The 9442-nt window shown below is 40.7% G+C and overlaps 1 long non-coding RNA gene across 1 annotated transcript; it reads right to left on the reverse strand.

Moving 5' to 3' along the window:
- Positions 1 to 2337: 2337 nt before the first annotated feature.
- LOC308412448 lies at positions 2338 to 3240 on the reverse strand. Its single transcript, XR_013974575.1, has 2 exons — positions 3107 to 3240; positions 2338 to 2449 (listed from the first exon to the last, which is right to left on the reverse strand). It is a non-coding gene; the product is annotated as an uncharacterized lncRNA (long non-coding RNA).
- Between the last annotated feature and the right edge of the window lie 6202 nt (positions 3241 to 9442).

Below are 9442 nucleotides of genomic sequence, written 5' to 3' on the forward strand. Positions count from 1 at the left end.
ACACGTCCTTAATCTGAACAGGGAAAGAAACCAAATGCACGTTTAAATCGTTACTGTTTTCCTCTTCGTCTGTTCATATTTTTACTGGCAGAAGAACGCTGAAAAGCCAAACCCAAGGATCATTTCATTGGACGTTGGTAGTCAACAGTTCAATGCTGAATGAGCTGGAGGGTGAGAATGATGGTCTCTGGTGGCCTGCCATGCAGTGGAAGGTCCTGGCTGCAGCAGTGTGTGGTCTCTCTGTAGGTCCTTGTGTAAAAAGAAAAAACAGCGCTGACCTGAGGAGGAGGAAGGTACATGTGTTATAATGTGTTCAAGAAATTATCAAAGCTGGATGCTGAGGGCAAGCGGAAAAGAAAAACTTAATGGAATATTAAAGCATTTTTGTTTATTAACTGTAATTTTTTTCTCGTTTGAAACCATCATTCAAAATTGAATCAACATCAACTGAATGAACCAATTCAAAGTTAATGCCTATGAGTTTTAAATTTCCAGTGGTCACAGTCTTTTCATTAGAAGCTGCCTAATACAGTCTCAAACAGGCCACTTTCCTTAATTCTGGTCTTGTGTCCTCTCTGAACTGTCCAGTTTCATTTAAGTTATTAATTTATTTATCCCAAACATCTGCAGATTACTATGTTAAAGCAACCAAACCTTTAAGGACAACAAGATACAATATGACAAAAACAAAAATCACATACAAAAACAAACTGGAAAGAAAAATAAAATATATCAATGAGTATGTCGCCACAATTGTCAATACTTTCTTTTAGCAAGCTGATGAAATGTGCCCCTGTTTTTCCAGGGCACAATTCATGCTAAAGCCCTTTAATTTGATCAGACCAGAAAGTCTTTTTATGACTAGGGTTTTCCAGTGACTGAGCATAATGAGCTCCTGAATTTGTTCATTGCCTTTCTGAATGTCTGCTTTGTAACTGAGAAATAAATGAAACCAAAAGATCGCCTGGCAGCTTTGTGTCAGATGACATCTCACATTTAGTAATCACATTTTCAATCTTCACATTATTACGACAAGCACTTACAGAGCTCATCATGACAAAGCGCTTCATTGTTTCCTTCCCATCAGTTGAAGACTTTTCAATCTCAGCTCCGACTCCGGACATTTGTTTCGGAAATCACAGTATGTCTGCTTGTTTGTTTTTGATATTAATGTAGTGTCCCATCCTGTTCGGTTGAGTCATGCGGTTCAGGCAATACTTAATAAAGAATCTATTTGGGAAACGGGGGGCTAATACTCCACCCAGTGATGCTTTTACCTCTGAATTGAGGCATGACTGTTACCATTATATAGACAGCCTGTGTGCTGGGTCAGTAAACAGGAAAAACATATATATTTATGCCCAACAAACATGTAATATTGTAGGTTTTTCTTGGCTCACAATTTGATTTTGGGGAGTGAGTACTCATGATTGGTCTGTATGCATTGGAAGAAATGAGTCTGTGTTTCACTTGACTCAAAATTGTTCGCTTGAAGACCTAAGTATGCTGAAAGACTCGACTTTTGGCCCCAACAAACCCGTGACTGTGGTACTGTGACTTGTTTTCTTTAAAGTCACATACATCCCTCTGTAGACTGGACATCCACAATGTCAAGAAAATTTACTGAAAACCAAAGCTAGACTTGAGCAGTTTGAATTATCCCAAAAGATGTTAAGAATAATTATTAAAAAACAAAATATTTCTGAATGTGTTTGTTTTGAGCATCACGCACGTGTGCTGTTAGAGATAGCTGAAAACATTTAGTGTTACACAATGCCACACATGAGAAATGTGATTCTTGCCTGTTCAAACAAGTTTAAAGTCAACATAAAAGTAAAACTGGTACTGAGTAGCCTGATCAGTTATTTTTGCAACAAGCTGCATATTACGTTGCAGAATTAGACAGAACTTCTCTGAATTTCAGGAGTGGGTCAACCCCCCCCACACACCCACACCCCTTATGTTCTATCACTTTATATGCTTCATGATAAGCTGTTTGTTCTCATTTTCATGCAGCTATGTCAACTTCACATAAAGGACTCCCCGTTGGTTTATGGGCCACTGGTCATCGCTAACAAACCAATTATATATTCACTACAATTTGTAAAGTCTTTGGAACTATCATCACTGACTCGGGGGATGCCTGGTCCTCACTGAAGTCTCAAGCCTAGATCTACCTTTACGCCACCTGTTATTCTGTTAAGCACTGTCAGTCCAACTTAGGATGTGGTTCCTGTTTGTTAAATGATTATTTATTATTCAACGGTGCATGATAATCTCCCGAATGACTGTTTCACGCTGCCATTCTTTGGACTAACCTGACACATGTTAGTCATCGTTCTTGAATTTGCCGTTGATATAGGGGACATAATCCAAAACCAAACGCCAGTCTGTGACGTACACTAGGGCTACACCTCCAGTTGTTCCCCATACTGCCATAGTTGGGAGCCTGTGGAGAGAAGACAGTGAAAATTTGTCCGTTGTGTTTCTATTAATTTCAGCATCGATTGATGAAACTGAAGAGAGAAATACATTTTTATTGGGTAAAACCAAATATTCATTTTAGTGGTTTCGGTTATTAGAAGAAGACAAAAGGGTTGATGCCTTTTTATCTGCTGAAGCTATAAACATGCTGGAAAATGATGTAAGTAACTAACCCCCCCCAAAATAAATCTGTTGCACCTGCTTCTGTTTGGTAAAATATGCCAGAGCATTTTACTTTTATCTGTTTAGGAGAGGGGATCCTGTACCTTAATCCAGTTGGGATAAAGTTTAATGCAGCCTTTGCGGCAGATTTATTAAGAACATTAAAAACCTTCGCCCGAGATCACATGGTTTAATTTGTTAGCTCGATGTATTTAAAAAAGCGATTCCCAATCTCCTCTGTGAACAGGCAGAGTTAATAACGAAAAGATAGCTCACACTCGCTTTAATACATAAAAATCATAACATCTTCAACAGACAGTATAAAGTCAGTATGTCCCTACGACTATGACCTCAGTTGTGCTAACGGCTAATGCTAGCTAAGGACACATCGAGGTTCTTTTAAGCACAGGTCCGATTTCTTTCCGCTTTTTCTCACAGGCGCGACGTAAAAACTTCTTACCATGACTTGGCAATGGCCACATATTTCTGACCGATTACTTTACCGATCATTTTGGCTGAATTTTGTGATCCTTACGCAGGACGTGCCACTTTAAAAGATTGGAAGCACTTCCCAGTTTCTCGGCAGCCTAGTGCGCAAGCGCAAGAGGTACTTCCGCTTACTTAAGAAATAAAAGCCTTTAATAATTAAAGACAGACATTTTTTGACGCGCTTGTAAGCACCTAAAAAAATAGTAACGATTTTATGTGGCAAATCTATAAAACATCGTAATGTTTCATGAAATGAGTCCCGTTTCGATTACAAAATCATTTTTGACCTTTTTTATATGGCGCTTGCAACGAAAAGTGTTGTTTTTTATTTGTTTTTGTTTTTTTAAATCGTGCATTGTACCAAGTTGCACAGAAAAAATCAGGGGCAAGGCAGCAATCCAGCATAGCACCTGTATTGTTTTTCTTGACTTCTGTCACAAGTTGCCGTGTAATTTTTGAGAGGACAGTGGCGGATTTTATGGACACAGCTGACAGCGCATGTCTGCACCAGGGGCGGAGCGGGGGGGTGGCTTACGGGGCTTAAGCCCGGGTTGTTTTGTCAGAAGCCCGGGGTATTTTGGAGTGTAATTTTTTCATAGTTAGATGCCTGGCTGACAACTGTATAAAACAAAAAGTACACACAATATTCGAAGCACATAGTGCACACTGTGGGAATTTACGACTGTGCGTGAATCCCCCCCTGATATTGGTATGATCCAAGCTCAGGCACTAAGCGACTGAGCGAGGGGGCGGGGCAGCTGCTGCCCGTGAGTGCGCTGTTGGAGAGACGGAGCCAGCCATACTAAGGAGAGCTTAAGTTTGACCAGGTACCAAAGCAAATCATTCGTACCGTACAAATAATGTAAATATGACGGTGCATCACGAAAGATTGATATGAAACTGATCACTTGACCAATATTACGTTACTTGCTCTTCAAGTGAATCAACAAATGGCAAAATGAAAAGCTGAACAAATGCTATTTTTTTTAGAGAGTCTTAGCTTACGTGTGTTTATTTCATATTTTCAGTTCTTACCCTCCCCGACTAAATCGGTTTCAGTAATGCACTGAAATATAAGAATGGACATTAGAGGGTTCTTTCAAAGAAAAAACTCAGGTAAATGTTATTTTATATATTATGCTTTGTATGTTGTTCAGTATATTTGTATGCAAAATAAGAGGGATTTCAGTACACAGCAGGATATTCACATTTGTAACCAGATATTTACATACACTTTAGGGAGAAAACATAAAACATTTTTACTGTACAACATCAATTTAGAGTAAATTTTTGTTTTAGATAAATATTGAAATATATTTTGAATTAGTTAAATTTCAGAATAAAGAGAGACAGAGCTATTTTTATCACTTTCATCAAATTTAGGAGTACATGTACACTAAATTTATTGTTAATTAATAAGAAAACTCCAGACGATTCCATTCTGAGCTGAAGAAGCTTCTGATAGGTTAGTAGAGTCCATGTGAGTAAATTGGTGGCACACCTGTGGATGCATATAAGGCAAAACACAGAGCCTGTTTCTTTGACATGGGAAAATCAAGAGATATCAACCAAAACACCAGGAAAAGAACTGTGGAGCTCCATAAATGTGGCTCAAGTTTGAATACAATTTGGTGCCATTTGCAATTAAGAAATACAGATAGTTTCTCTCTTTACTCTTAAAGTTAACAAATATGTTTTTATATTTATCAATCTAAAAAAATAAACATTTAGTCTGATTTGATGTTACAATTAAAAAAGTGTTTTTATCTGAAGAGTAAATATCTGGTTTCAACTGTATATTTGATGATTGTCAGCACAAAGAGGGAGAGAGGAGAACGAGGACAGAACAGATGAACAAGAGCAGGTGAGACACACATGTTAGTCAAATGGTTGTTTACCAAAAGTATCACCGTATCATAGGTCCTCATGTATCTCGTACCTAGTGTTTCTTTTTAGGTTTGTTATTTTTCAAATTCTGTATTTATTAAGTTCTGCAGGCTTGTTTGCACAACAAGGCTAAATAATTATATAAACTTTTCTCAATCTAAATAGTGGACTTTGGTAGAATTAAAAAAATAAGTGTAGTGCAGGTCTATGATGATTTTTAGTGCTATCATCTAGTTCTGATTCTGGTTCTGTCTTGGTTAAGTCTTCAGTAGTCCTGATTTTGAACTGTTGTAGTCCTGTTTTAATTCTGGATCAGTTCTGGGTCTGGTTGAATTGGGGTTTAGTCCTCGTGTCTTGATACAGCCCTGACCTTGTTCTGCCTTGCTGCTTAATTAAAAAACTAGTTTAAGGTGTCCTGCACATGTGATATATATTTTTCCCTATATGAAGTCATTCTTTTTTGAACAGAGCCTATTAATCTTTCAGTCATTTCTACACCCCCCCCCCCCCCCCCCCCCAAAAAAAAAAAAAAAAAATCCCACATGCATACTACTCTTTGGGCTAAGCCCCGGGTGTTTCAAATGTCTGGCTCCGCCTCTGGTCTGCACCCTAGTGGACTGAGAAAAAAGTACTGCATCTGGTTTCAGGTGTTACTGTGCTTTTAAATGTTTTCAAATTTTCAAACTCCTTGGCGGCCGCTTATCGGGGCCTGGAGCCTGGGGCTCGCTCGGGCCACTTCGGAGGTGGGGTGCCCCCGGCCTCTCGGCCTGGGGCTCGGTCACTCAGGCACGGCTGGCTGCCGGCGGAGCTCACGGGCGCGTCACTGCAACTCCCCCTGGCTTCTGCTCCGCGGCTGCTGAGTGAGCCCTCATCTGGGACTCTCCTCAGTTCTTTCTAGGACAGTGGCGCGGCTGCCCCTCTGTTGGTCTTCCTTGGTCTCCTGTGTTCTGGGGGCCTCTGGATGTCTGGAGTTTTGATCTCCTCCATACCTGCTTCATGCCCTGGAGGACGGGGGCTGTGACCCCCCCACACCCTCTAGCAGATCATTACATGAAGGAACCAGTGGCGTGTCTAGAAAATTTTTGTTGGGGGGGCCAGGTAGGGGCACAGATTTGGAGAAGGGTGGCAGATGTAATTGGCAGATAATGTTTAAAAAAAATTTCTACCAACCGTTAACCATAATCCAATAACCCTGTAAACCTAATAACTGAATGCGCTTTTAACTCTTATTAGAATGAGATTTTAACCACTATGGTGCAAAGTTTTTAGATACTGCGTTGATAAAGTACAAGAGATACAATCAGTGCTTTGTCAGTGTTTACTCAGCATTCAAGGAGAGCAATATTTGCATAGTATTTTTACTGACATATAGTGCACATATGTTTTGGGCAAAAACATTTTTGAATATTAAAATACGAACATTTGTAACAAACAATTGAAATTTAGCCAATGCCAATGCAAAACTTTGTGCCTATTAAAAAAAGAAGATAATCTTCTCACAAACTGGTGATTTTGAAACAGGAAAAAAGTGGGGAAACAACTGAAAAGACTAACATTTGAATAAAACCTGAAAGCAAGTAAATACTTGCTATGCTGCCTTATGGTAAACTTTGGTAATATTGATCAAGAACAACACTGGCTGATGATGAAATACAGTCAGCTGGCATGGTGACACTGCCAGTATTAACCTGCAGGGCTGGACTGGGACAGAAAATCGGGCATTTTGACTACAGACCGGCCCACCAGGTATTAAAGCCATAAAGACTGAATGAAAACAAACCCTGTTGTGACAGTGATGTACACTGTCTTGTTGGTATATGTATGATTTCTATACATTTTACATCAGATAAAAACTTTGGTTGTAAGATTTAGATAATTATTTAATAAAAGCTAGATATTTTAAATGAGAGTAAGAAAGAAAAGTATTTCTTTGTGCCCCCCTCTCCCTGTTAATGCCCTACCTGGCCCCCTGGTAAAACTTTCCTAGACCCGCCCCTGCACAGTTACCAGCTGTCAGCTACATAAAAAAGGCTCCTGGTGTTATTAGTCTCTCAGAAACAGCTCATAACTTCCCTTCAACTCGTTCATGTCACCTAAAAGGTAAACCTGTTTCTCCATCACAGCTCTGATGATTCAGTAAGGACATCTCCTGGTTTCATCTTCATGTTTCCCTCTCACCACATATCCAAACCGACATCATGACCAGCAGCTTTACAGCTGTGGCTCCAGCAAACATCAGCTGATAGTAGAAATTAATATTAAATACATTCTAACAACAGCTGATCAAGCTTAAACGTGCTGCTGTTGTTTAGCGCAACATCTGCTGGTTTCCTGTTTCTGGTGCAAAGTGGGCGATAAATAAACAAGAGAGAAAAGCCGATCAGCTGATCATTGATCAGTTTCATGATTGAAGTAGCAACAGGAGAGGCAGGGGAGAGAATGAGAGAAGAAGAGGCAGCTGTGCAGCGTAACGATAGAATAACTCCAGCTTTGTGTCTTTTTTTCATTATAGCGAAAGTTCGGGACAAACTGCGTCTCTTCTCAGCTCAATATGAAACGTGTAATATTTTCTCTGAATGAGGGACCATTCCATTTTTAAGGAGCCGTTGGCAACTCTACTAACTAACCTTATGAATAAAATAAAGTTCACTATCTGTAACATCAGCACGGTGGCACAGTGGTTAGCACTGTTGCCGCGCAGCAAGAAGGTCCTGAGTTCAATTCCACCATCAGGCCGGGGTCTTTCTGTGTGGAGTTTGCATGTTCTCCCCGTGTTTGCGTGGGTTCTCTCGGGTACTCCGGCTTCCTCCCACCGTCCAAAGACATGCAACTTGTGGGGATAGGTTAATTGAATAATCCAAATTGTCACTAGGTGTGAATGTGAGTGTGAATGGTTGTCTGTCCCTATGTGTTGGCTCTGTGACAGACTGGCGACCTGTCCAGGGTGTACCCCGCCTTTCGCCCTATGACAGCTGGGATAGGCTCCAGCGCCCCCCGCGACCCTGAAAAGGATAAGCGGAAGCGAATGGATGGATCAGTAACATCATAGCACCCACCCAGCTGTATAAAAACTCTGTCAAGCTGGCTAGAACGCAGTACGAGTTATTGCAACTGAGGGTAAAAAGTCAGCACAACGAAAATAAACTGCACCTAAACTTGGTTTATATTTGACCCAGATAGACTGCAGGTCATAACTTCTTACATGAAGTTCAGTTCACCTGACACTCGGACTGGCGGCTGCCTCGGGTCTCTGCTCCTGCCTCCCCTTCCCTCATCCACCTGCTGGCCTCTGTGGAAGCCCCACCAAACAACTGAGTTATTTTTACACATCGACCTGCATCTGGCCAATCCACCACCTCATGCCATTACAAAAAAATAAATAAATAAGTCACCGGGCATATGCCCGATGGCCAGTCCAGCTATGTTAACCTGCAACCAAATCTGCAGCTCCATACAGCAATGTTACGACTTAGATTATATCTTATAACTCATAACTCTTATGTTAGCTGCCCTCAGTAGCATACTGTCTGAAATATTTGATGGCAGCAATAATTCTTTAAGTGTTATTTTTTCTTTGGTATTCTAATTTCACCGAAGTTTACTAAACTCAACAAACTTAATATTACTTACCGGGACATTTATTCTCTCCTCATTTTCTTTCACCGAAAAATTGTTTCCTGCAGTGCTGTCTTTCGTGCTTGGCTCTCCTACCTTTGCTAACGTGATGCACATAGCGCAGAAGCCGATGCTGCATTCACTTACACTCGGATATCTGAGCTTCACCGTGAAAACATAATCGGATATTTGATTGAATTTTATTGTTTTGCCTTTGGGGTGGCACCTGGGGTGGCCAGTCTGGTTGGGAGGGGGGTGGCCTGTGCCCCCCCCAGGCCACCCTGCTGGACACGCCACTGGAAGGAACCTTTTGAAAAAAACAAGCGCGTCCATGCTCACAGGTGTACACACGGGTGATCACACCCACAAACTACACCCTTTTTGGCTCCTACCTCAAAGCACACTGTGTTCTGTTGATCTTATGTGCTGCACAATAATGTTTAATATTTAGTATTTACTGTCATATTCCCATATATCATTGTGATGTTGTTTATTCTATTACTCTTGTTCTCTTCTGCTTGTTTTCTTTTTTCTTTCTCAGCAGGTGATCCAGGTGATTGATATAGGCCTATGCATTTTTTTCTCTCTGCTCATTCTGTTGGTTTTTGTTTTTTGCCCTTCTCCCCCGTCCCTCTTCTCAGCTGTTTCTCTTTCCCTCTTTCTTTCTCCCCTTCTATTCAGCAAGTGAAAATAAAATAAACAATAAAAGGTGAATCAAATGGACCATTACGGCAAGGCTGGGATGGTCAATTTGGTAAAGTAAATCCGTTGGGCATCTTTCTTCGCCTTTAGACAACAATTCTGA

Source organism: Rhamphochromis sp. 'chilingali', assembly GCF_963969265.1.
Source record: "Rhamphochromis sp. 'chilingali' genome assembly, chromosome: 16".
In the NCBI taxonomy this organism is placed as follows: Eukaryota; Metazoa; Chordata; class Actinopteri; order Cichliformes; family Cichlidae; genus Rhamphochromis; species Rhamphochromis sp. 'chilingali'.